Genomic DNA, 25,479 nt, shown 5'->3' with positions numbered 1-25,479 from the left:
ACTCTAAGGACCAATGAGGTTAAAATAGAACTCTTTGGTCACAATGAGCAAAGGTACAGTACAGACCAAAAGTTTGGACACACCTTCTCATTCAAAGAGTTTTCTTTATTTTCATGACTATAAAAATTGTAGATTTACACTGAAGGCATCAAAACTATGAATTAACACATGTGGAATTATATACATAACAAACAAGTGTGAAACAACTGAAAATATGTCATATTCTAGGTTCTTCAAAGTAGCCCCCTTTTGCTTTGATTACTGCTTTGCACACTCTTGGCATTCTCTTGATGAGCTTCCAGAAGTAGTCCCCTGAAATGGTTTTCACTTCACAGGTGTGCCCTGTCAGGTTTAATAAGTGGGATTTCTTGCCTTATAAATGGGGTTGGGACCATCAGTTGAGGAGAAGTCAGGTGGATACACAGCTGATAGTCCTACTGAATAGACTGTTATAATTTGTATTATGGCAAGAAAAAAGCAGCTAAGTAAAGAAAAACGAGTGGCCATTATTACTTTAAAAAATGAAGGTCAGTCAGTCAGCCAAAAAATTGGGAAAACTTTGAAAGTAAGGGCTATTTGACCATGAAGGAGAGTGATGGGGTGCTGCGCCAGATGACCTGGCCTCCACAGTCACCGGACCTGAACCCAATCGAGATGGTTTGGGGTGAGCTGGACCGCAGAGTGAAGGCAAAAGGGCCAACAAGTGCTAAGCATCTCTGGGGACTCCTTCAAGACTGTTGGAAGACCATTTCAGGGGACTACCTCTTGAAGCTCATCAAGAGAATGCCAAGAGTGTGCAAAGCAGTAATCAAAGCAAAAGGTGGCTACTTTGAAGAACCTAGAATATGACATATTTTCAGTTGTTTCACACTTGTTTGTTATGTATATAATTCCACATGTGTTAATTCATAGTTTTGATGCCTTCATAGTCATGAAAATAAAGAAAACTCTTTGAATGAGAAGTTGTGTCCAAACTTTTGGTCTGTACTGTATGTTTGGAGAAAAAATGGCACATAATTTCATGAAAAGGACATCTCTGCAACCATTAAGCATGGGGGTGGATCAATCATGATTCGGAGTTGTGGTTCAGCCAATGGCACTGGGAATATTTTACGAGTAAAGGGAAGAATGGATTCAATGAAATAACAGCAAATTCTGGAAGCAAACATAACAGCAACTGTAAAAAAGCAGAAGTTGAAAAGAGGTGCAAGTTGAAGGTTCTACCATGGCCGTCACAGTCCCCTGATCTGAAGATCATTAAAAATGTGTGGATAGACCGAAAAGGAGCAGTGCATGCAAGACCGCCCAGGAATCTCACAGAACTGGAAGACTTCTGCAGGGAAAAATCTGCAGGGAAGAATGAATGAAAAACCTTCAAACCAAAATTGAAAGACTCTTGGCTGCTACAAAAAGAGTTTACAAGCTGTGATACTTACCAAAGTGGGTGCTACTAGGTACTAACTATGCAGGGTGCCCAAAGTTTCGCTTTGGGCCCTTTTTCTTTTTTGTTAAAAGATGAAAAATATATTTTCAGCTGTAAAACATAAAAATATATATATTTTTTTGCGTAAATTACAAAGAGAAGTGTGTCATGTTTGACTTTAACTATTCACAGTAGCAGTAATTGTGATCAGGGGTGCCCAAATAGTTGCATGCCACTGTATAGTGCTGAAATAATACAATGACAGCACCCAATATAAAATGACATAACCAGTGTCCAGATATTGCAGCCATGCACTTCCCAAATAACAGAGCTAGGGTTTCTGTCATCAGAAAAATGGGTATTAACCTGTCTGACATTAGCGATGTGCTAATGTCAGCTGAACATAACCATATTAGTCCCATGTCACTATGTGCCGCCGTCATCTAGAAAAACTAACTTTTATAATATGCAAATGAGCCTCTAGGAGCAGATGGGGGGGCGTTGCACCTGCTCCTAGAGGCTCCGTTCGCTTACCTCTTTCCACTCCCTTCTACACTTGATTGACAGGGCCAGGCCAGCATTGGTCTCCTGTCTGCTGGGGAAATCTCACACCTGCGCCGTCCCGTTCAGTATTCAGCGCAGGCGCAGTGAGGGAAGGACGTTCGCCGTCAGCCGGCTTCCTCACTGCACCTGCTCTGAATACGTTGCAGTAGGGAGGCCGGCTGCCGGCGAACTTCACACATATATAATTATATACAGGAGATACCCAGGTTATACCAGTATGATCCATATCACTGTATACAAGAAGATGTATAACTTATACTTCGTCGTCATAACCGACTTCAGTGGGCAAATGCTCACATTCTATGGCGTCTGGCACTTTGGAGAGGCTTTCTGTTCATGGATGAGTCCCAGTTTTCAATGTTCAGGGCAGATGGCAGACAGCGTGTGTGGCGTCGTGTGGGTGAGCGGTTTCCTGACGTCAATGTTGTGGATCGAGTGGCCCATGGTGGCAGTGCGGTTATGGTATGGGCAGGCGTATGTTATGGACAACGAACACAGGTGCATTTTATTGATGGCATTGTGAATGCACAGAGATACCGTGACGAGATCCTGAGGCCCATTGTTGTGCCATTCATCCACGACCATCACCTCATGTTGTAGCATGATAATGCACGGCCCCATATTCCAAGGATCTGTACACAATTCCTGGAAGCTGAAAACATCCCAGTTCTTGCATGGCCAGCATACTCACCGGACATGTCACCCATTGAGCATGTTTGGGATGCTCTGGATCGGCGTAGACGACAGCGCGTTCCAGTTCCTGCCAATATTCTGCAACTTCGCACAGCTATTAAAGAGGAGTGGACCAACAGGCCACAATCAACAACCTGATCAACTTTATGTGACGGAGATGTGTTGCACTGTGTGAGGCAAACGGTGGCCACACCAGATACTGACTGGTTTTCTGACCCCCCTCCTCCAGTAAGGCAAAACTGTGCACATTTCAGAGTGGCCTTTTATTGTGGGCAGTCTAAGGCCTGTGCAATATTCATGCTGTCTAATCAGCACCTTGATATGCCACACCTGTGAGGTGGGATGGATTATCTCGGCAAAGGAGAAGTGCTCACTGACACAGATTTAGACAGATTTGTGAACAATATTTGAGAGTAATGGGTCTTTTGTGTATATAGAAAATGTTTCAGATCCATGCAAAATGGAAAGTGTTGCGTTTATATTTTTGTTCAGTGTAATTATATACAGGAGATGCCCAGGTTATACCAGCATTGTCCATATCACTGTATACAAGAAGATGTATAACTTATACCAGCTGTACATATATAATTATATACAGGAGATGCCCGGGTTATACCAGCATGCTCCATATCACTATATACAAGAAGATGTATAACTTATACCAGCTGTACACATATAATTATATACAGGAGATGCCCGGGTTATACCAGCATGGTCCATATCACTGTATACAAGAAGATGTATAACTTATACCAGCTGTACATATATAATTATATACAGGAGATGCCCGGGTTATACCAGCATGCTCCATATCACTATATACAAGAAGATGTATAACTTATACCAGCTGTACATATATAATTATATACAGGAGATGCCCAGGTTATACCAGCATCGTCCATATCACTATATACAAGAAGATGTATAACTTATACCAGCTGTACATATATAATTATATACAGGAGATGCCCAGGTTATACCAGCTGTACATATATAATTATATACAGGAGATACCCAGGTTATACCAGCTGTACATATATAATTATATACAGGAGATGCCCAGGTTATATCAGCATCGTCAATATCACTATATACAAGAAGATGTATAACTTATACCAGCTGTACATATATAATTATATACAGGAGATGCCCAGGTTATACCAGCTGTACATATATAATTATATACAGGAGATACCCAGGTTATACCAGCTGTACATATATAATTATATACAGGAGATCCCCAGGTTATACCAGCATCGTCCATATCACTATATACAAGAAGATGTATAACTTATACCAGCTGTACATATATAATTATATACAGGAGATGCCCAGGTTATACCAGCTGTACATATATAATTATATACAGGAGATACCCAGGTTATACCAGCTGTACATATATAATTATATACAGGAGATGCCCAGGTTATATCAGCATCGTCAATATCACTATATACAAGAAGATGTATAACTTATACCAGCTGTACATATATAATTATATACAGGAGATGCCCAGGTTATACCAGCTGTACATATATAATTATATACAGGAGATACCCAGGTTATACCAGCTGTACATATATAATTATATACAGGAGATCCCCAGGTTATACCAGCATGGTCCATATCACTATATACAAGAAGATGTATAACTTATACCAGCTGTACATATATAATTATATACAGGAGATCCCCAGGTTATACCAGCATGGTCCATATCACTATATACAAGAAGATGTATAACTATTCTACTTTTTGGCCATCTCAGCTCTGCTATGTAGGCATAGTATGCAGTCATAGTGATATCTGTGGCAGCGGCAGAATATTATCACAGATTGGTCATTTATCACAGCGGACACTGCATCAGAGCTGTCAGCGAGGTTTATCTCCGAGGCATCGGGGAGACGAGGTAGCCTCAGACTCAGCGCTGCGAATTAATAACATTACTCTGATTTTATGGCAATAGATTTATTCCACCTGGGCTGGGACCACATTCCACATCTGCTGGGCCTTGTAACCGGACGCTAATTGAAATCGTATGCAGAGCGGGATCCAAATGTAAAATACAAAGCGTGCTTTCTACAGAAGGCTGGGAACAGCAGTCAGAGCTGAGATGTGGCCCCGAGCCAAGGAGCCGAGGTGGTGATCCAAAATCTCAGGATGACAAGGAGAAATTACAAGAGATCGCAAACATAAGGGGAGGGAGTGGGGGACATATTCTTTAGCGAGAGATGGGGGTTGGGGGCATGAAGGTCTACATGAAATCAGCAGCCACGTATCTTGATACCTTCCTGGAATTAAACCAAGTCAGACGCTGATACTTGAGACACGGATGTGAAAATATGTTTAGGTATCTGAACTATTTCCTATTGATCAGCCGTAAATGTCCCAGACCCCGTATAGGTTTCATGTGGATATCCACACATAATCCGAAGACTCTTTCCGGGAACAAGAGCGATATAAAGATAATGTCACAGGGCTAAAAGGTCAGGAGCTCAAAGGAGCAACTGGAGACATGTAGTGGATGGAGGAAAGCTGGAGAAGATGTCATAGGGTTTTCTTACCCTGAATAATGATATCTAAAAACCTATGGCATAATGGAAAGTTTGGAAAGAAACATGAACTACACCTCTATCATCTAGAAAAGCTAAATTAACTGCCTCCTATGTATAATAATATAACTACTATAATACTGCTCCTCTGTACAGGAACATAACTACTATAATACTGCCTCCTATGTACAGGAATATAACTACTATAATACTGCCTCCTATGTACAGGAATATAACTACTATAATACTGCCTCCTATGTACAAGAATATAACTACTATAATACTGCTCCTATGTACAAGAATATAACTACTATAATACTGCCCCTATGTACAGGAATATAACTACTATAATACTGCTCCTATGTACAAGAATATAACTACTGTAATACTGCCCCTATGTACAGGAATATATCTACTATAATACTGCCTCCTATGTACAAGAATATAACTACTATAATACTGCTCCTATGTACAAGAATATAACTACTATAATACTGCCTCCTATGTACAGGAATATAACTACTATAATACTGCTCCTATGTACAAGAATATAACTACTATAATACTGCCTCCTATGTACAAGAATATAACTACTATAATACTGCCTCCTATGTACAGGAATATAACTACTATAATACTGCTACTATGTACAAGAATATAACTACTATAATACTGCCTCCTATGTACAAGAATATAACTACTATAATACTGCCTCCTATGTACAAGAATATAACTACTATAATACTGCCTCCTATGTACAGGAATATAACTACTATAATACTGCTCCTATGTACAAGAATATAACTATTATAATACTGCCTCCTATGTACAAGAATATAACTACTATAATACTGCCTCCTATGTACAAGAATATAACTACTATAATACTGCCTCCTATGTACAAGAATATAACTACTATAATACTGCCTCCTATGTACAAGAATATAACTACTATAATACTGCTCCTATGTACAAGAATATAACTACTATAATACTGCTCCTATGTACAAGAATATAACTACTATAATACTGCTCCTATGTACAAGAATATAACTACTATAATACTGCTCCTATGTACAAGAATATAACTACTATAATACTGCTCCTATGTACAAGAATATAACTACTATAATACTGCTCCTATGTACAAGAATATAACTACTATAATACTGTCTCCTATGTACAAGAATATAACTACTATAATACTGCTCCTATGTACAAGAATATAACTACTATAATACGTCTCCTATGTACAAGAATATAACTACTATAATACTGCCTCCTATGTACAAGAATATAACTACTATAATACTGCCTCCTATGTACAAGAATATAACTACTATAATACTGCTCCTATGTACAAGAATATAACTTCTATAATACTGCTCCTATGTACAAGAATATAACTACTATAATACTACCTCCTATGTACAAGAATATAACTACTATAATACTGCTCCTATGTACAAGAATATAACTACTATAATACTGCCTCCTATGTACAGGAATATAACTACTATAATACTGCCTCCTATGTACAAGAATATAACTACTATAATACTGCTCCTATGTACAAGAATATAACTACTATAATACTGCCTCCTATGTACAAGAATATAACTACTATAATACTGCCTCCTATGTACAAGAATATAACTACTATAATACTGCTCCTATGTACAAGAATATAACTACTATAATACTGCCTCCTATATACAAGAATATAACTACTATAATACTGCCTCCTATGTACAAGAATATAACTACTATAATACCGCCTCCTATGTACAGGAATATAACTACTATAATACTGCCTCTTATATACAAGAATATAACTACTATAATACTGCCTCCTATGTACAAGAATATAACTACTATAATACTGCCTCCTATGTACAAGAATATAACTACTATAATACTGCCTCCTATGTACAGGAATATAACTACTATAATACGTCTCCTATGTACAAGAATATAACTACTATAATACTGCCTCCTATGTACAAGAATATAACTACTATAATACTGCTTCCTATGTACAAGAATATAACTACTATAATACTGCTCCGATGTACAAGAATATAACTACTATAATACTGCTCCTATGTACAAGAATATAACTACTATAATACTGCTCCTATGTACAAGAATATAACTACTATAATACTGCCTCCTATGTACAAGAGTATAACTACTATAATACTGCTCCTATGTACAGGAATATAACTACTATAATACTGCTCCTATGTACAAGAATATAACTACTATAATACTGCCTTCTATATACAAGAATATAACTACTATAATACTGCTCCTATGTACAAGAATATAACTTCTATAATACTGCTCCTATGTACAAGAATATAACTACTATAATACTACCTCCTATGTACAAGAATATAACTACTATAATACTGCTCCTATGTACAAGAATATAACTACTATAATACTGCTCCTATGTACAAGAATATAACTACTATAATACTGCCTCCTATGTACAGGAATATAACTACTATAATACTGCCTCCTATGTACAAGAATATAACTACTATAATACTGCTCCTATGTAGAAGAATATAACTACTATAATACTGCCTCCTATGTACAAGAATATAACTACTATAATACTGCCTCCTATGTACAAGAATATAACTACTATAATACTGCTCCTATGTACAAGAATATAACTTCTATAATACTGCTCCTATGTACAAGAATATAACTACTATAATACTACCTCCTATGTACAAGAATATAACTACTATAATACTGCCTCCTATGTACAAGAATATAACTACTATAATACTGCTCCTATGGACAAGAATATAACTACTATAATACTGCTCCTATGTACAAGAATATAACTACTATAATACTGCTCCTATGGACAAGAATATAATTACAATAATACTGCCTCCTATGTACAAGAATATAACTACTATAATACTGCTCCTATGTACAAGAATATAACTACTATAATACTGATCCTATGTACAAGAATATAACTACTATAATACTGTCTCCTATGTACAAGAATATAACTACTATAATACTGCTCCTATGTACAAGAATATAACTACTATAATACTGCTCCTATGTACAAGAATATAACTACTATAATACTGCTCCTATGTACAATAATATAACTACTATAATACTGCCTCCTATGTACAAGAATATAACTACTATAATACTGCCTCCTATGTACAAGAATATAACTACTATAATACTGCTCCTATGTACAAGAATATAACTACTATAATACTGCCTCCTATGTACAAGAATATAACTACTATAATACTGCCTCCTATGTACAAGAATATAACTACTATAATACTGCCTCCTATGTACAAGAATATAACTACTATAATACTGCCTCCTATGTACAGGAATATAACTACTATAATACTGCTCCTATGTACAAGAATATAACTACTATAATACTGCTCCTATGTACAAGAATATAACTACTATAATACTGCTCCTATGTACAAGAATATAACTACTATAATACTGCTCCTATGTACAAGAATATAACTACTATAATACTGCTCCTATGTACAAGAATATAACTACTATAATACTGTCTCCTATGTACAAGAATATAACTACTATAATACTGCTCCTATGTACAAGAATATAACTACTATAATACGTCTCCTATGTACAAGAATATAACTACTATAATACTGCCTCCTATGTGCAAGAATATAACTACTATAATACTGCCTCCTATGTACAAGAATATAACTACTATAATACTGCTCCTATGTACAAGAATATAACTACTATAATACTGCTCCTATGTACAAGAATATAACTACTATAATACTGCTCCTATGTACAAGAATATAAATACTATAATACTGCCTCCTATGTACAAGAATATAACTACTATAATACTGCTCCTATGTACAAGAATATAACTACTATAATACTGCTCCTATGTACAAGAATATAACTACTATAATACCGCTCCTATGTACAAGAATATAACTACTATAATACTGCCTCCTATGTACATGAATATAACTACTATAATACTGCTCCTATGTACAAGAATATAACTACTATAATACTGCTCCTATGTACAAGAATATAACTATTATAATACTGCTCCTATGTACAAGAATATAACTATTATAATACTGCTCCTATGTACAAGAATATAACTACTATATTACTGCCTCCTATGTACAAGAATATAACTACTATAATACTGCTCCTATGTACAAGAATATAACTATTATAATACTGCTCCTATGTACAAGAATATAACTATTATAATACTGCTCCTATGTACAAGAATATAACTACTATATTTCTGCCTCCTATGTACAAGAATATAACTACTATAATACTGCTCCTATGTACAAGAATATAACTACTATAATACTGCTCCTATGTACAAGAATATAACTACTATAATACTGCTCCTATGTACAAGAATATAACTACTATAATACTACCTCCTATGTACAAGAATATAACTACTATAATACTGCTCCTATGTACAAGAATATAACTACTATAATACTGCCACCTATGTACAAGAATATAACTACTATAATACTGCTCCTATGTACAAGAATATAACTACTATAATACTGCCACCTATGTACAAGAATATAACTACTATAATACTGCTCCTATGTACAAGAATATAACTACTATAATACTGCTCCTATGTACAAGAATATAACTACTATAATACTGCTCCTATGTACAAGAATATAACTACTATAATACTGCTCCTATGTACAAGAATATAACTACTATAATACTGCTCCTATGTACAAGAATATAACTACTATAATACTGCCTCCTATGTACAAGAATATAACTACTATAATACTGCTCCTATGTACAAGAATATAACTGCTTTCTTCTTCGTCCTACAGCAGCACAGAAGGGATATTTCCCATCCCCGTCACTCTATCATAGGACCGCCCACCTAGAAAAATCTAACAATTAAACAATTAACAGAATTGGCAATACCGTAGGCACTCTATATAAGACGTCAAGGCACTGCATCCATTGTGTTTTTTCTAGTCCTTACTCTAGCAGGTGATTGCTCTCACCTTGCTGCCCACCTGGAAAGGATTGAGCCTTGCGTTGTTCAGGCTCCGTCGGTCTGGCTAGTGGGTTCCTAGCCCAGACCTACTATAGTGTATGGTGGCTGTTGTCTACCAGTGCGTTTGCCTGGTAATACCTGTAGTAGGTCGCCGGTCTGTGTCCAGTGCGTTTGCCTGGCTGACCTGGTTCCCGGTTTTCAGACGGTTACAGCCGGGTAAGTATTAGGCTGTCTGCCAGCGTTGCCTGGTTCATGTCTGATGTATGAACACTCTGGGTGAGTTCAAGAAGGGTTAATTACCTCTTCTATGCGCTGCGGTCTCTGTGGTATAGGCGCGCGCGCGCGCACACACACCTCCCCTTATGCCTAGCACTCGTTCCTCTGGTCCTGTGACGTCATCACGTTGGGGGCGTGTCTAGGCATTGGGGGTGTGTCTAGGGCGGCAAATTCAAACTTGGTTCCTATTTAGAGACTCAGAAGCTGTGTGCACTTTCCTGCTGTGCGAGGCAGCTGAGGTCTGAGTCTCTAAAGGTATTATGAAGGGTGTTGCTGCCCTGTCTGCCTCCCTTATGCATTATAGATGTACATCTAATAAATTCATTTTTTTTTTTTAGATGTCGAGCCGGAAGAGCCATAAAAAGATAAAGCACCGTGTTTGTGCAGGTTGTAGATTGCCGCTTCCAGATGATTTACATGATGACATCTGTGATCTCTGTGCAGAGAAGTTACGCACTCCTGTTCCGCAGCCCGCAAGATCTAAGCTTTGCATCACTTGTCTACAGCCCTTATCACCAGAAGCGACATCCAATATCTGTATGGATTGTACCCCACAGGACCCATTAGCAGAAGAAGCAAAAAATTTTTTTTCCTGGTTCAGAGAAAATATGCAGAATTTGGCTTCTACTTCTGGCAGCAAAAAGGAAAAAAGCCATCATCATCATCATCATCATTCAGATGACATGTCTCAATCATCAGCTATTGTCTCTCAATCTGACCTATCTTCGGATTCAGATACAGGTAGTGAAGAATTTTTCCTATTGAAAAAGGATTCAGCAGAAAAGCTCGTCAGACGCGTAAAGCGTTGTCTGGAAACTAATGAGGAAGAAGATTTGGTACAGGATAAGGGTAACCTGTATTACTTCCCTAAGAAGAAATCCAGAGTTCTCCCTGCGCATTCGGTTTTAAAAACCATCATGGAAAGGGAATGGAAAAGGCCCGATAAACGCCTGGACTTAGGACCTCGCTTCAAGTCTCTATACAAGTTAGACCCGGCTGCATCAGAGGAATGGGAATTACCATCTAAAGTTGACCCAGCCATTGCACGTCTGTCCAAAAGATCTTTTTTTCCATCAGACGATTCGTCTCTGTTAAAAGATCCTATGGATCGGAAAGCTGACACCTTCCTAAAGAGATCTCATTGCAACCTGGCTTCTCTGCAGAAGGCAGCTATGTCCTCAGTGCCTGTGGCAAGAGCGTTAAGAGTCTGGCTCAGCGAACTAACCAGAGACATCCAAGAGGGGGTACCAAGGCATGAACTGCTGGATCAAGTATCGACCCTTAAGACGGCTGCTGAATTCCTTTGTGATTTTCCGCTTGATGTCATAAAGATCTCAGCCAAGAACATGGCTTTAGCGAATTCCACAAGAAGATCGATCTGGTTAAAACCTTGGACGGGAGACGCTTCCTCTAAATCCAACTTTTGCGCTCTCCCATTTGAACCGGGAAAATTAATAGGATCCCAGTTGGATAAGATCCTGGAAGAAAATAAAAAGGAGAAGACTTTAGCTTTTCCGCAAACTTTCAGGCCCAGGTCTACCAGATTTCGTACGCAGAGGGGAAGATCTTCCTTTCAGGGTCGTAATAGACAGGAGCAAGGGAGGAAGTTTCGCCCCCGCTACCAGGACAAGGGAAAGAAGAAATCCTCTGAAGCCCCTGCCTCCAGTTCAAAGTTCTGACGTCAAGCCTGCCCTCACTGTAGGCGCAAGGTTAAGAAGCTTTTATTTGAAATGGGAGAGTGTCACTTCAGACAACTGGGTTCGGAATATCATCAAGAACGGTTATTCACTCGAGTTCATTCATCTTCCATGGGAAAGGTTCCTGTTAAACAACACAGAGGATCCAAGAATCATGCCTCTTCTTCAGGAGTTCCTACAGATGAATGCTCTGGAGAGAGTTCCAGAGGAGGAAGTATATTCAGGGGTCTATTCAAGAGTGTTTCCCGTTCCGAAACCAGACGGCAGGTGGCGCCTCATCATAGATTTAAGGTTTCTAAACAACCATTTAAAGAAGGTAAAATTCAAGATGGACAACATAAGATCTGTCCTGAGCATCCTGCAACCTGGGGAGGTTATGGCATCCATAGATCTGAAAGATGCATACCTTCATATACCTATCCACAAAGAATCGAGGAGATTTCTCAGGGTGGCGGTCAAGACTCTAGGTCAGATTTGGCACTATCAGTTCAGGGCTCTTCCCTTCGGGCTATCTCCGGCACCTCGTATCTTTACGAAGGTGGTGGTTGTCCTTATTGCAGCTCTGAGGGTTCAAGGTCTGAGGATAGTGCCATATCTGGACGACTGGTTGTTTATTGCAGCTTCCAAGGAGGCTCTGAGATCGGATCTTTACACTGCTCTGAATCTACTTCAGCGAGTCGGGTTCATTGTCAACCAAAAGAAGTCGCAGCTGGTCCCCACTACGAGAATCCAGTTCCTGGGTCTTTTGTTAGACTCAGAAGTAATGAAGGTATTTCTTCCTCCTCTCAAAGTGGCTCAGATCGTTCACAGAATTCAGTTGTTGATCTCTACAACGAAGATATCCATCCGTTCGGCGATGAGTACCCTCGGGTTATTGACAGCTGCTATAGAGGCGGTGCCATGGGCGAAGGCTCATATGAGAGACCTGCAAAGAGAGATTCTCCACTGTTGGGACAAGAATCCCAAATCCCTAACCACTATGATGAAGATATCATATGCAACACGCAGAGGGCTGCTTTGGTGGACAAGAGAAGAAAATCTGGAAAAAGGAAGGGATTTCCTAGTCGTTCAAAGAGTAGTGATAACCACAGATGCTTCCCGCATAGGTTGGGGTGCGCACATGGGAGATCGGTGGATTCAAGGGGAATGGCCCTCAACCATAATGAGGCAATCCTCAAACTTCAGGGAATTGAAAGCCATTCAGCTAGCCCTGCAGCATTTCGAACCTTATCTCTACCACAGAGCAGTTCTCCTGCAGACAGTCCATTTGCGACAGGATAATGTCTTGGGCAGAGCCAGTCCTACACAGCCTAGTGGCAGTTCACATCAAGGGCTCCGAGAATATCAGAGCAGATCGACTCAGTCGACAGAAGGTGTGCCCAGGAGAAAGGGAATTGAACCCGAAATATTTCGCCCAAGTAGTGGAGAAATGGAGTCGTCCAGAATGGGATCTGTTTGCAACGAGGAATAACAAGAAAGCCCTGAAGTTTTGTTCTCTCAGGAGAGCGGACAGACCCGACTGTCTGGATGCCTTCTCTCTGAATTGGAGCCACAAGTTTGTCTACCTGTTTCCTCCCATACCAATATTACCTCAGATCATACCGAAACTCCTCTCAGAAGCACCGGAAGCAATACTAATAGCTCCCTATTGGCCCCGCAGGGCTTGGTTTTCTGTCGTATCTCAACTTTCGAAAAACGATCACTGGACTTTGCCTCTGTACCCGGATCTTCTTCTACAAGAAGACCTTTACCATCCTCAACTGAACAAGTTGCATTTAACCGTTTGGCACCTGAAAGGGAAAGATTAAAAGAGAAAGGCCTTTCAGATGAGGTCATTTCTACTTTACTGTCCTCCAGAAAGCAGTCTACTATTGCAGTTTATAACAGATTATGGAGAAAGTTTTCTTCCTGGTTGCAGGAAAAAGAGTTACTAGTCTCTACCAACTCCATTTTGCAATTCCTGCAAGAGGGGCACGAAAAGGGCCTAAAGCCTAATACATTAAGAGTCCACATGACAGCCATTAATGCTTGGACAAGTTGGACAGATGGACAATATGCAGGTGACGCTTTAATAGCCAGGTATTTCAGAGCGTTGAAAGAGTTGAGGCCTTCTGTGAGACCACCTATGCCCATCTGGGAATTATCACTGGTTCTAAATAGACTTACAGGTCCTCCCTTTGAACCTATTGCCGAAGTGGATCTTAGCTGGTTATCCTATAAAATCCTTTTTCTCATTGCCATTACTTGCGCAAAAAGGCTAGGGGAGTTGCAGGCTTTGTCCTCCAGAGAGCCATATTTGAAAATTTTGCCGAATGGTGTCAGACTAAGAACCATGCCTTCATTTAGACCAAAGATTGTGTCTTCAACTAACATCAATAGAGAATCTGTTCTTCCAGTATTCTACCCTGATCCTAAGTCAGATGAGGAAATGAGACTCCATACTCTGGACATTCGTAGAGCATTAATTTGCTATCTTGAAAGGCTGAGAGATTTCCGGAAGGAAGAAAATTTATTCATTTTATTCTCTGGTCCGAGGAAGGGTATGAAAGCCTCAAAAGACACTCTGGGTCGTTGGATTAAAACAACCATCTCGGAGGCCTACATTTTGGATGGTAACGAACCGCCTCGGCTGTTGAGGGCTCACTCCACGAGAGCAACTTCTACATCTTGGGCCGAAAGACAGCAGGTTGATCTCCTAGACATCTGCAATGCAGCTTCCTGGACTTCATCCTCTACGTTTGTCCATCACTACAGGCTCAGCAATGGACCCGAGAACTCAGCCTTCAGCACAGCAGTTTTGTCAGCAGTAAAAGAAAGCTTTCCCCCCCTTTAATTTCTATGTTATATCCCTTCTGTGCTGCTGTAGGACGAAGAAGAAAGTTGGAATTTTACTTACGTAATTATACTTTCTTCGAGTCCGAAGGCAGCACACTAACCCTCCCAATAAATTTTACTTGCATGAGTTGGTCTACGTTATTACACAATGGATGCAGTGCCTTGACGTCTTATATAGAGTGCCTACGGTATTGCCAATTCTGCTAATTGTTTAATTGTTAGATTTTTCTAGGTGGGCGGTCCTATGATAGAGTGACGGGGATGGGAAATATCCCTTCTGTGCTGCCTTCGGACTCGAAGAAAGTATAATTACGTAAGTAAAATTCCAACTATAATACTGCTCCTATGTACAAGAATATAACTACTAAAATACTGCCTCCTATGTACAGGAATATAACTACTAGGATACTGCCTCCTATGTACAATAATATAACTACTATAATACTGCTCCTATGTACAAGAATATAACTACTATAATACTGCTCCTATGTACAAGAATATAACTACTATAATACTGCTCCTATGTACAAGAATATAACTACTATAATACTGCTCCTATGTACAAGAATATAACTACTATAATACTGCTCCTATGTACAAGAATATAACTACTATAATACTGCTCCTATGTACAAGAATATAACTACTATAATACTGCTCCTATGTACAAGAATATAACTACTATAATACTGCTCCTATGTACAAGAATATAACTACTATAATACTGCTCCTATGTACAAGAATATAACTACTATAATACTGCTCCTATGTACAAGAATATAACTACTATAATACTGCCTCCTATGTACAAGAATATAACTACTATAATACTGCCTCCTGTGTACAAGAATATAACTACTATAATACTGCTCCTATGTACAACAATATAACTACTATAATACTGCCTCCTATGTACAAGAATATAACTACTATAATACTGCCTCCTATGTACAAGAATATAACTACTATAATACTGCTCCTATGTACAAGAATATAACTACTATAATACTGCCTTCTATGTACCAGAATATAACTACTATAATACTGCCTCCTATGTACAAGAATATAACTACTATAATACTGCTCCTATGTACAAGAATATAACTACTATAATACTGCCCCTATGTACAAGAATATAACTACTATAATACTGCCTCCTATGTACAAGAATATAACTACTATAATACTGCTCCTATGTACCAGGATGTAACACACACATTGTCAAGCAGAAACTTTTTTAATTTCTTAAATACGTTGACCAGCTTCTAGCACATTTTTTATTAATGCTTCTGTCAGTGTAGTATACATTTTACATTTTTCATAGGCCATAGCTTTTTTGTTGTTCACATACCTTAAGAAATATAGATTTTTTTTTTTGGTAATAATTTTATTTTCCTTTGGTAATGTTGCTGATTAGCTTTTAATAATGGTTTAGGATAGAGAATAGAAAAAAACAGCAATTCTAGCATTGTTTTAGAAATGTAGCATTTTGTAAGTATTAAATTTCACATCTTTAACCGAGCACCAAAATTATGGTTTTATTTTATTCTGCACACTGGTATTATTTTGGCGCTACAAAATGTTTTGTAGTTTTTTAAGTTCTACTTAAGTAAAAAAAAAAAAAAAAACATTTGTTTTTGTTTGGTTAGCTTATTTGTATCGATCAAGCTGTGTGAGGCCCGTTTTATTGACCACAACAATTTCGAAATAGTTCTTGATTATTTTATTTTGTAGAATTTTAACCCTGTGGTATAAATTATAGGTTACCTTTATTCTGCTGGTCAGTATGATTACAATGATACCAAAATTATATAGTTTTTTAAAATGTTTCTCTGCTTCTGCATAATAAAAAAACTTTTACAAAAACTTTGTATTGTTTTTTTACCACATTTAACCCTTAGGGTCTTTAAATATGGAGCCCGTTCGTGAGTGCAGTGGGCACCATAGGTGGCGGGTCTTTGCTGTTTCAAACAGCAGAGGCCCACGGCTAATGTCTGTGACTGGCAATAATGCAGATGGCAGGCATTTAACCCTTTAGATGACATTGTCAAGCGTGACCACGGCATCTAAATAGCCAAAAACCCAGAAGAACACGCTTTCAGGTTAGGATCGGCTGCACCGTGCGGCGATCAGGGAAGCCGGGCATTCGATCTAATGCCCTGAGTCTCTATGGAACCACAGTATTAAAAGTTAACAGAAATCTAATTAGTGAATATTGTAGTCTTCTAGAGGGGCTAAAAAAGGGCTAAAAAAAAGTTTCAAAAAAGTAAATATTTTTTAAAAAATCTGATAAAAATAAAAAAATGTAAATCACCCTCCCCTTTCCCTAGAGTAAAAAAATAAATACATAAACAATAAAAAATAAACATAATAGGCATCGCCACGTCTGAAAATGCCTGTACTATTAAAATATATAAAAATAATTATTCTATATGGCCAATGACCTCATGGCCTAATAAAATCAAAACGGCCCATTTGCTTCAAATGAATAAAATAAATGATAAAATGTGATAAAACAAAAAAGTCAAACACACTCCAAAATGGTATCAATAAAATCCATAGAGAGTCCTGAATAAAATGACTCTCCACATAGTTCGGTAATCTTATTATGAAAAAGTTATGGGAGTCAGAATGTGGCCATGTAAAAAAATATCATTTTTTTCAGTGTTAAAACACAAAAAACCTAAACATATATAGTACCCTTATAATCCTACTGACCCAGAGAATGAATGGCACAGGTCAGCTTTGCCACATAGGGAACACTGCAGGGACAAAACTCGTAAAACTGTGGATGAATCACATTTTTTTTTACACCCCATTTGATATTCTTTCCCGCTTCCCACTACGTGTTATGCCATATTAAAATGGTGCATTAGAAAATACATCTTGTCCCACAAAAAGCAAGACCTCATACGGCTATGTGAATGGAAAAATAACAAAGTTATGGCTCCGTGAAGACAGGGAGGAAAAATGAAAACAAAAAGGTATCCAAGAGGTAAAGGTATACTATTTATTCTCCATCGGTGGGGCTGTGTGGGAGCTTGTGAGGTGCATTATGACTATTTGATCACTTTTTGGTTGCTTTTTGGAGGAGGAGGGATGAAAACAGAACAACAACTCTGACGTAGTTTTGTTTTTGTTGTAAGAACATTATGACTTTTTAGTTTGGGTCATTACGGATGTGGAAATACCAATTATGCGTAGTGTTTTTCTTGGTTGGTTTTCTATAATATAAAGCCTCTTTATGAGATTGTTGTTTTTCAACTTATGTTTTTATATACAGTGCAGACCAAAAGTTTGGACACACCTTCTCATTCAAAGAGTTTTCTTTATTTTCATGACTATGAAGGCATCAAAACTATGAATTAACACATGTGGAATTATATACATAACAAACAAGTGTGAAACAACTGAAAATTTGTCATATTCTAGGTTCTTCAAAGTAGCCACCTTTTGCTTTGATTACTGCTTTGCACACTCTTGGCATTCTCTTGATGAGCTTCAAGAGGTAGTCACTTGAAATGGTCTTCCAACAGTCTTGAAGGAATTCCCAGAGATGCTTAGCACTTGTTGGCCCTTTTGCCTTCACTCTGCGGTCCAGTTCACCCCAAACCATCTCGATTGGGTTCAGGTCCGGTGACTGTGGAGGCCAGGTCATCTGGCGCAGCACCCCATCACTCTCCTTCATGGTCAAATAGCCCTTACTTTCAAAGTGTTCCCAATTTTTCGGCTGACTGACTGACCTTCATTTCCTAAAGTAATGATGGCCACTTGTTTTTCTTTACTTAGCTGCTTTTTTCTTGCCATAATACAAATTCTAACAGTCTATTCAGTAGGACTATCAGCTGTGTATCCACCTGACTTCTCCTCAACGCAACTGATGGTCCCAACCCCATTTATAAGGCAAGAAATCCCACTTATTAAACCTGACAGGGCACACCTGTGAAGTGAAAACCATTTCAGGGGACTACCTTTTGAAGCTCATCAAGAGAATGCCAAGAGTGTGCAAAGCAGTAATCAAAGCAAAAGGTGGATACTTTGAAGAACCTAGAATATGACATATTTTCAGTTGTTTCACACTTGTTTGTTATGTATATAATTCCACATGTGTTAATTCATAGTTTTGATGCCTTCAGTGTGAATCTACAATTTTTATAGTCATGAAAATAAAGAAAACTCTTTGAATGAGAAGGTGTGTCCAAACTTTTGGTCTGTACTGTATTTTTTATTTTTTATTCACAATAAGGTCCCGCTAAAGAAATTATATCCCTGCTATCTGTTGATCACCATCGTAGTACACTGCACCACTTAGGTATTGTAGTATATTGTGCCCAAGGTTGGGCAGGATGGGCGGTGTCTAACAAGTCTGGCCACCCTAAGATGATCGGCGCACCCATCATTTGTAGATGTAGATACAACTGAACAAAGTATCAGCACTATAGGTTGGAATAGTCCTGTTGTGGTTGGCAGGTAGCTCAAGAGGATCAGAGACATTGATGCATGGCACCATGGGGATAGCCAGCATTCATAGTCAGAAACAGGATGATATCAGAGTAGGTGGAGTTTGTGCGTATACGTGAAACAGTTCCCGAGAATCGCCAGGATAAATGGACTGAGGTCAGGACAGGCAGCAGAAGATCAGAATTGGTAAACAGGCGGAGGTTTGGTACATGGGCAGACAGTCTGAATAGCACACCTTCACTGGGTAAACTAGCATACTAGGAACCTAAATCTGAGGTCCCTCCGAATGGGGAAGCTGCTTTGTATACCCTGGAACGGCCGGGGAGCATTTGGACATGCACACACTAGCCCTTTCAGAGGTCAAGAGTGAGCATGCATGCCCTATAGAATAGGCCAAGGGATCTACACAAAGGAATGCAGTCTGCAGCCTGATAAATATATTTGAGATGCTGGTAACGGGGACCTCCTGGTTGGATGAAGAAGGCAAGCAGAACTGGAGCACCAGCCAGATGGAGAGGCCAGCTGGTGAGTAGTGCGGCACCTGTACCCCAAGGAGAAATAGGGCAGTGGTGGGCATGGGATGCCATTGCAACAAGTATGTTCTACATTGTGGCGATGTGTGGTACCATTCAACACTAGCATACCCTTACCATTGTTCAGATCATAATGGGAGCTGCAGTTTCACATGTTACCCTGACTTTGAAGTCCATCTCTGTACTGAACTTGGTTCTGGTCCTATTTATTCTGTATGACCTTAGCTTAGTTCTGGTGCTGTATTTATGTACTGAACTTGGGTTTTCTGCTGTATTGATGTTATGAGCTTGGTTCTTTTAGTATAATTATATACCTTACTTAATTCTGGTTCTGTATTTATGTTATGACATTGGTTCCAGTGCTATATTTATATACAGTTGCAAGAAAAGTATGTGAACCCTTTGGAATTATATTGATTTCTGCACAAATTGGTCATAAAATGTGATCTGATCTTAATCTAAGTCACAACAATAGACAATCACAGTCGGCTTAAACTAATAACACACAAAGAATTAAATGTTACCATGTTTTTATTGAACACACCATGTAAACATTCACAGTGCAGGTGGAAAAAGTATGTGAACCCTTGGATTTAATAACTGGTTGAACCTCCTTTGGCAGCAATAACTTCAACCAAACGTTTCTTGTAGTTGCAGATCAGACGTGCACAACGGTCAGGAGTAATTCTTGACCATTCCTCTTTACAGAACTGTTTCAGTTCAGCAATATTCTTGGGATGTCTGGTGTGAATCGCTTTCTTGAGGTCATGCCACAGCATCTCAATCGGGTTGAGGTCAGGACTCTGACTGGGCCACTCCAGAAGGTGTATTTTCTTCTGTTTAAGCCATTCTGTTGTTGATTTACTTCTATGCTTTGGGTCATTGTCCTGTTGCAACACCCATCTTCTGTTGAGCTTCAGCTGGTGGACAGATGGCCTTAAGTTCTCCTGCAAAATGTCTTGATAAACTTGGGAATTCATTTTTCCTTTGATGATAGCAATCCGTCCAGGCCCTGACGCAGCAAAGTAGCCCCAAACCATGATGCCCCCACCACCATACTTCACAGTTGGGATGAGGTTTTGATGTTGGTGTGCTGTGCCTCTTTTTCTCCACACATAGTGTTGTGTGTTTCTTCCAAACAACTCAACTTTGGTTTCATCTGTCCACAGAATATTTTGCCAGTACTGCTGTGGAACATCCAGGTGCTCTTGTGCAAACTGTAAACGTGCAGCAATGTTTTTTTTGGACAGCTGTGGCTTCCTCTGTGGTATCCTCCCATGAAATCCATTCTTGTTTAGTGTTTTACGTATCGTAGATTCGCTAACAGGGATGTTAGCATATGCCAGAGACTTTTGTAAGTCTTTAGCTGACACTCTAGGATTCTTCTTCACCTCGTTGAGCAGTCTGTGCTGTGCTCTTGCAGTCATCTTTACAGGACGACCACTCCTAGGGAGAGTAGCAGCAGTGCTGAACTTTCTCCATTTATAGACAATTTGTCTTACCGTGGACTGATGAACAGCAAGGCTTTTGGAGATACTTTTATAACCCTTTCCAGCTTTATGCAAGTCAATAATTCTTAATCATAGGTCTTCTGAGAGCTCTTTTGTGCGAGGCATCATTCACATCAGGCAATGCTTCTTGTGAAAAGCAAACCCAGAACTGGTGTATGTTCTTTATAGGGCAGGGCAGCTGTAACCAACACCTCAAATCTCATCTCATTGATTGGACTCCAGTTGGCTGACACCTCACTCCAATTAGCTCTTGGAGATGTCATTAGTCTAGAGGTTCACATACCTTTTCCACATGCACTGTGGATGTTTACATGGTGTGTTCAATAAAAACATGGTAACATTTAATTCTTTGTGTGTTATTAGTTTAAGCAGACTGTGATTGTCTATTGTTGTGACTTCGATGAAGATCAGATCACATTTTATGACCATTTTGTGCAGAAATCCATATCATTCTAAAGGGTTTACATACTTTTTCTTGCAACTGTATGATCCTGGTTCTGGTGTTGTATGTAAGTACTGAGCTTGGCTCTGCATTTATGTTATAAGATTGGTTCTGGTGCTGTATTTATATATGATCCTGGTTCTGGTGTTGTATTCATGCACTACGCTTGGCTCTTGTGCTGTAGTTATTTATTGAACCTGGTTCTGCAGCCATATTTATGTACTGAGCTTGGGTCTGGTGCTGTATTTGTTATGAGCTTGACTCTTGGGTTGTATAGTTATCATGTATTATTGCATAGCATGTCCTCTTTTCATACATTCTGCCACCGATGTACGTGACAGAAGTGAGAGATAAGTATGAGTGACATTCTCCTGTACAAGCAATGAAATGCAGTGAACTTTCTATAATCATTCCTTTAGTGACACCAATTACATGTAGAATTTGAGTGAATGATGGATAAGCATTTAAAGGGGGTTCTCTCTCTTCAGCAAATGGCATTTATCAAGTAGAGAAAGTTAAAGTTAATGCAATGTTTACTATTTATATTCTGATTATCGATATTGCCACCTTTGCTGGCTAAACTCATTTTTCCATCACATTATTAACTTCTCGTTTCCATGGTTACGACTAGAGATGAGCCTATTTCTCAAAAATTCAATTCAGCTGGTTCGCCGAATTTTCCGAAAATATTCGATGAAAATTTATTTGTGGCAAATCTCATAAAGAACAGCTATTTCCTGGCTTCAGAGAGCCTTTATAGTGGTGCAGAACACTGTGCCTTGCAGTAACACACATAGGGAGTCTGCTGTGGTGGTGAAATAATACTGTGAGTCCGTATGATATGCAGATGACAGGCGTCGCTCTTAGAATCACTTCATACTTCCACTTATTTGGGCAGTTACAAGTATAGCCCCCCTGACAGCAGCATGAGGAGGCCACAGACTGGCATGGTGACATAGTGTGAAAGTGCCAGCAGCAGCAGCATGAGGAGGCCACAGAGTGGCCCAGTTACATAGTGATGATTTAGCAGCAGCATGAGGAGACCACAGAGTGGAAAGGTGACATCGTGTGGAGGTGGCAGCAGTAGCAGCATGAGGAGATCACAGAGTGGCACAATGACAGAGTGTGGAGGTGGCAGCAGTAGCATGAGGAGACCTGAGTGGTGAGGTGGCAGAAGCATCAGGAGACCACAGAGTGACCCTGTGACAGAGTGGGGAGCTGACGATGGTGGGTGTAAGAAGGAGCACTTGGTATCAGATATGTGGCATCAGATGGATGGCAGCATCAGAATATTAGCTGAGGCAGGTAGCCAGAAGAAACCGGTCTCTTTTGTCAAGGTTTGGGTGAGGCGGCATGGATGATCTAATCTGATGCATCAGGCATTGGTGGGTGGAAATCCTGGCTGATCCACGCCTGATTCATCTTGACAAAGGTAAGTCTCTCTACATTTTGGGTGGACAGGCGAGTTCTCCTTGTGGTAACTATGGCCCCCGCCGCACTAAACACCCGCTCTGATGCCACACTACTGGCCGGGCAGGACAGCTTTTCCAGGGCAAACTCGGCCAGTTGCGGCCACAAATCCAGTTTGGCTGCCCAGTAGTCCAGCAGATCTTTAATGTGGAGTGGCAGGGTGCTGTCCAACTATGCTACCACCTGCCGGTTCAGGTTTTGCTCCACGTCTACCTGCTGCTGCTGGTGAGTAGTTTCTTCACTAGGAGGGTTAAGAAAGCTGCTCTAGACTCTAGACTCAAGCTGCTGATGAAGGAGCTGGTACTGCTCCTACCCCTCACCCCCACCCTACCACAGCAGCCATGGCAGTGGAACAAGAGCGCAGAGGGCCCCCCTGGTCAGACCTGCGTGAGGATGGATGATGGTGCAGATAGTCAGTGGCCAACTGATTACATAGGATGTCTCTATAGTAGTTCAGTTTGTCCTCCCTCTCAGCAGGTGTAAAAAAGGCCCCTATTTTGGACCGGTAGCGAGGGTCCAACAAGGTGGAGAGCCAGAAGTCATCCCTCTGCCGAATGGTTACAATTCGACTGTCACTACCCAAGCAAGTGAGCATGCAGCGAGCCATTTGCGCAAGTGACTCGGAGGAACTCACTTCCGCAATCTACACTGCATACTGCCACGGTGTGCCTGGGTCATCTGCCTCGTCTTCCTCATCTCTCTCTTGCTCCTCTGGCTGCTCCTCCTCTTCTGTCACCTGTGTAGAAAAACCACCCATTTCACTACAGATTGCTTGTGCTCCAATGTCCTCCTCCTCCAGTTCAGCCCCCACAGGGCTCATGTGGCCGTGAGATGTAGGCACCACGTCTCCAGTCCCCTTGCCAGCCAGATGTACCAGCATCTGTTCCAGGATATGAAGCAGTGGAATGACATTGTTCATCCCGTAGTCCTGGCGACTGACAAATAACATGGTCTCCTCAAAGGGCCTGAGCAAACGGCAGGTGTCACGCATGAGCTGCCACTGGCTGACATCGAAGTTACAAAGGAGAGTACTCCTGTCCGCTTGGATCATCAAGAAATCATTTATGGCCTTTCTCTGTTCGTATAGTCGGTCCAACATATGGAGGGTGTAATTACAACAGGTGGAAATGTTGCATATCAGCCTATGTTGGGGGACCCTGTTCTGCCGCTGCAGCTCAAGGAGGGTGTGCTTGGCGGTGTATGAGTGGCTGAATTGCATGGCTTCCTGGCCATTTTTAGGATGTCTTGCAGATCGGTGGAAGACTTAAGGAACCGCTTTGCAACCAGATTGAACACGTGTGCCATGCAGGGTGCATGGCTCAACCCTTCTTGATGCAGCGCCGACACCATGTTCTTCCCGTTGTCGGTCACCATGATTCAGATTTTGAAACCCAGGATTCGATTTCTTGATGAATGACACGGAGCAGTTTCTCCCCTGTGTGACTACATTCGCCATGGCAAACTAGGTGCAGAACAGCGTGACACCGCCGTGCCCTGCACATGTGGTATGCTGGAGGAGCACTGTGCATTGTCCCTGCAGTGGAGGCTGAGGACACTGTGGAGGATGAGGAGGCAGAGGCGGACATTGTCGCAGGACCAACGGCGTGAGAACGTGGAGGCGAAATGGCGTCACCTTATATTGTCCTTGACTGTAGTTACAGCTCCACACGTTGGCGCTCCCGCGCACTTTGGCAGACACAGACAGGCTCAAGGACTGGCCCACCTTCTGTTCTACATACGTGTTCAGGGCTGGTATTGCCTTTTTGGCACAGAAATGACAGCTTGGGACTCTCCACCTCGGCTTGGCACAAGCCATCAGTTCTCTGAAAGGTGCAGAGTCCACCACTTGGAAAGGGAGGGATTGCAACAGCAGAAACTTGGACAGGAGCACGTTCAGCTTCTGCGCCGTTGGATGAGTGCGTGCATACTGCTGTCTCTTGGCAATCGC

Source organism: Bufo bufo, chromosome 3, assembly GCF_905171765.1.
Source record: "Bufo bufo chromosome 3, aBufBuf1.1, whole genome shotgun sequence".
NCBI lineage: Eukaryota > Metazoa > Chordata > Amphibia > Anura > Bufonidae > Bufo > Bufo bufo.
Note: the sequence above shows the minus strand (reverse complement) of the source record.